This window comes from Triticum dicoccoides, chromosome 7B, assembly GCF_002162155.2.
Source record: "Triticum dicoccoides isolate Atlit2015 ecotype Zavitan chromosome 7B, WEW_v2.0, whole genome shotgun sequence".
NCBI classification, from domain to species: domain Eukaryota; kingdom Viridiplantae; phylum Streptophyta; class Magnoliopsida; order Poales; family Poaceae; genus Triticum; species Triticum dicoccoides.
This window is the reverse complement of record NC_041393.1, coordinates 552,580,132-552,584,454: the sequence shown is the minus strand read 5'-3', so window position 1 is coordinate 552,584,454 and position 4,323 is coordinate 552,580,132. Positions and strand designations below refer to the sequence as shown.

Here is a 4,323-nt window from a genome sequence, read left to right as displayed (position 1 = left end):
AATCTGTTCTACTTCTGCAGATTATCTAGATAAGTGATGAAGTTTACTTAGTATAGTAAATTTTTTTTCTGTCACTTCTTTATCTACCAAAAGTGTGAACCCATGGTATGATCCACTAATGCAAGCATCGTCATTCTTTTCTGAGTTTGTCTAATTCACATCTAAATGTTTTCTAAGGATGTCACATCTAAGCTCCCACAAATAACGCAGCAACAAGGAACAAAAAAAAAGCTGGGGCAAAAAAAAAACACCACAAACATAGTGGACACAAGGTTAGACGTGACATAAATGTGTCCTAGACAGACCCTTCTTTTCTTAGTGAAACATCAACTTTCCAAAGACAATATTCCAAACTGGACAATTGATACATAGAGCTATTTTACTTTAACATTTAAAGTGTGGCTGCAAATCTGGGATGCAGGAGGTGAAAATTCATTGTCTAATCTGTTTCTCAGTTTCCTCTTTCAGAAACGAGAGATTTTTCAAGACCTTGGTCCACTGCCGTGGCACTCCTTTGGCACTGTTGCTGCACTGCTCCAGGTAGGTTACAGTTATTGCACTGTTCTAAATTCAGTCGCAATGGCAAGAGTACATATGTACTTGTGCAGTTCTTGTTATTTAAGTAAGGGTGGTTGTCCATGTGTATTGATTATTTCAATATGAAATTATTGATGGTTTTGTACATTTTCCTTATTCAGTCTGTCATGCTGTTTTGAAAATTTATGCAGGAGATTGTGTCAATTTACCCTTCACTTTCACCTCCTACTTTGTCGCCAGTTGCATCAAACCGTGTCTGCAATGCACTTGCACTTCTTCAGGTATGCTTTTACATGAGAAAGAAAAGGAAACCCTCACTCCTGGTGGGCCTTGTGGTGGATTGAGAATACTACTGCTTTCATATCATGCTTGCTTGCCATCTGCCCCTCAATTTCATTTTACTTTTTTTTAATTGCAGTGTGTTGCTTCACACCCTGAGACCAGGATCCCGTTCTTGAATGGTACTGAGCGCTGCTGTTTCTATGCCAAGTCTTAAATATTTCCATTGTTTATTGTTAAAAAGCTTTCCTCATTTTGGTGACTTTACAGAATAAGTAAATCTTAACTAGCAGTGGTTAATAATTAAGTCTTCTTCTTTTTCCTTTGCAGCTCACATCCCACTGTACCTGTACCCGTTCCTGAATACTACCAGCAAGACAAGACCTTTTGAGTACTTGAGGCTTACCAGCTTGGGTGTTATTGGTGCTCTTGTTAAGGTAAATTAAAACTAGATACTTATGCAAGCTAGGAATGGATGGTCCATATAGATTTTTGCTTTAAATGGTGAGAGGGTTGAACCAGAGGGGAAAACAGTGATGGGGATTGGCTGTATTCTTTCTTTTTTTGTAGACTATATCTTGTTCTTTTGGTATTCTCATTCCAGTAATCCAGTCATTTTAATCAAATGGACTGGTTGGGATTGGATCCCAGGAATCTCAATAGGAACTGTTATTTTTGAAGCAAACAGGCTAATGATTTGTTAGAAATTATATTGTTTCTTCTTTTGGATATCCGATTCTGATATGTCAGAAACACAACATATCAAAAGTTAGCAATGACCAAACTGGCATGTAACAGAGACACTATAAAAGATAGCCAACATCCAGTTAGGCCAACATAACAGTGAACAAAACTACTGTCAATCAGCTCAGTTCTAGTGCTGTTGGATTTTTCTCGATTGTATTCTTGCAGTTTTGAAAATTCAGTTTATTCGGTTACTGAAAATTCAGTTAATTCAGTTAGGCACACAAATTTCAGAACTTTTGTGTGCCCTAGTACTTGGTGTTTGTAGAAAACCAGGAGTGTCAATGGGACTAGAATTCACTTGTTCTTATCTGGGTTTGTAAAACTTGTTCATGTACTGAACTACTAATGCCTTGTGATGCTCTGAATTACTTGTGATGCCTCTGAATTACTTGTGATCACATTGAGAAAGACTTGTAAAGATGATGATCATCTTTAACAGAAAACAATTTGTGATGATTTTGCTAGTTTGCTGGGTTTTGTCTCCGACCATCGTGTCGTGATGATTTTGCAGGTACACCGAGAGGCCCTTGAGTTTGCCGGAATGTCGATTAACTTCCGTTCCGGCAAATTCGGGTACTCCATATGTCCTATTTTCAGCAAAGGTCATGCTGAAATTTTCCGTGAATTTTAGCATGACTTTGCTAAAAATAGGACATATGGGGTACTTGTGACTAATGCATGGGCCGGGGTATCTTAGTAGTTAATTAAGTAGGATCAAGTGCCCCGGCGTACTTGTGACTAATGCATGGCTTTTAGGGTGCCTCGGTGTCGATAAAAACCGAAATGATGAAAAGTTAGGCTTTTAGGGTGCCTTGGCGTCGAAAAACCCTAAATGATGAGACCATGATCTTGTTCCTTGACAATAACCAACTTTTTGACCAAACTTTGTTTCTATTTAGAGAGAAACATGGCCCACAACGATGAGGCCGGGGGTTCGGGCGGCAAGGCATTCTGGGAGCTGTCCCAGGAGATGGAGGAACAACCTCACTTGTATGAGGCCGCCGCCTTCCCCACCGATCCTGAGACCACGGATGGTGCCACCGAGGATGACCACACTGATGCCACCACTGATGGTGCCGCCGAGGATGCCACCACTGATGATGGCGGCGCACGCACAGATAGCAGCCAGCCGAAGAGGCAACGGAAGGACCGGCGCCCGATCGTGCTCCGCACCCTCAAGGAGGAAGTTACTGAAGTGGACTCCAACGGGAATCCAACGGCGCCCGAACGAATAGTCAAGGGGTACTCGCTTCAGCTCGGGTGCATTGTCCGGAGCACCGTCTCGATCAACACCGAGAACCTGAGGCATCCTGACCGGGGGAATTTGCGCCACCTCCTCTTCACGAAGCTGCACGAACGATACAAGTTCCCCGCTGAATTCGAAAACACAAGCCTCAAAGGGAATAAAGTGAACAATGCTGCCCTCACAAAGATGAGCAAGGCCCTGTCTACTTGGAAAAGCAATGTGAAGAGAATGATCGAGAAAGGTGAGAGTTATGAGAAGATCAAGGAGAAAAATCCTTCGATCACCGAAGATGACTACAACGACTTCAAGATCAATTGCTCGAGCACCGCAAGCTCCCAATCAAGTGAGTGGGGGAAACAAATGCGGGAGCTGAACATAGGGGAACACACACTCGGTCCCGGCGGTTACACAGTGGCGGAGCCTATATGGGACAAGGAGGAGGCGGACCGTGCCGAGCAAGGCCTACCGCCCCTCTTCGATAAATACGGTGACAAGCAGACCAGGAACTTTGTCAGGGCCCGGTACAAGAAGGACCCGAAAACAAAGGAGCTTACCACGGATCCGAAGACCAGGCGGCTTGAGGTTGTTCTGGTAAGGAATACACCCCCGCGTAATTAGCTCCATATGGTTGCATTCTAATTAATGAAGCCGAATTTCTAAATGGTTCACATTCCTTCCGCAGGCGACTGAAAGCAGTAGCGCAGGGTCGACTCAGAGCAACCCTTGGGACACCACTCTAAATAGGGGGTTGAATATAATGAAGAACAAGGATAAGCTCAGTAAGCCGACGTCAGCTGGTCGTGTGGCCGGCAAAGGCTTGTCGACAAAATGGGGGTCATACTATACCGCTGGTGTGCGGAAGGAGAAAAAGACCAGCTCGGAAAGCCAGGCGCGAGAGGTTCAAGAACTCAAGGCACAGGTGGCGCGGATTCCGGAGATTGTCCAAGAGCAAGTGGAACAACGACTCGGAGCGACGATCACCGCCCTTGTGCCTACCTTGATCTCGGGGTTGAGTGCGTGGATTGCGGGCGGCCAACAGGGGCCGCCCCCGATTCCTAGCTTCACGGCCAGCAACTCGCATAATGCGATGGCGGGGCCATTGGTGCCTCCGGCGGAGGCGGCATTGGTGTCTCCGACGCCGGCACGGGAGCTTAATGCACCCGGGTGTACGCCGGCCGGCACCGCTTCAGCAAGCGGCCGCTCCGTCAACTGCACGACCGCCGTTGGCGGTGCCTCGACATTAGTCGAGCTCGACGCCATCATCACGGTAACTAATTAAGCCTCTCTCGGCCGAGGACTTCATCTCCTTGCCTTTGACTGGGCATCCCTGACGCCCTACATGTTTTCGCAGGGTGCCGCCGACGTTCCGTGCAGTCTCCTCCACTTCGTGAACAACGAGTTGGTCGATGTCGCCAAGGGCAAAATCGTTCAACCGGGCAACCCCTTGTTCCACGGTACCCAGATGCCACCCAATTTGTTTAGGGTTCAACTGGTTCGGGTGCTGCCAGGCTGCG

General features: G+C 46.2%; 1 long non-coding RNA gene across 1 annotated transcript; it reads left to right on the top strand.

The window, feature by feature from the left end:
• Nucleotides 1-503: 503 nt before the first annotated feature.
• Nucleotides 504-1,193, top strand: LOC119341269. The gene is made up of 4 exons (XR_005165007.1): nt 504-540; nt 729-818; nt 956-998; nt 1,147-1,193. It is a non-coding gene; the product is annotated as an uncharacterized LOC119341269 (long non-coding RNA).
• Nucleotides 1,194-4,323: the final 3,130 nt, after the last annotated feature.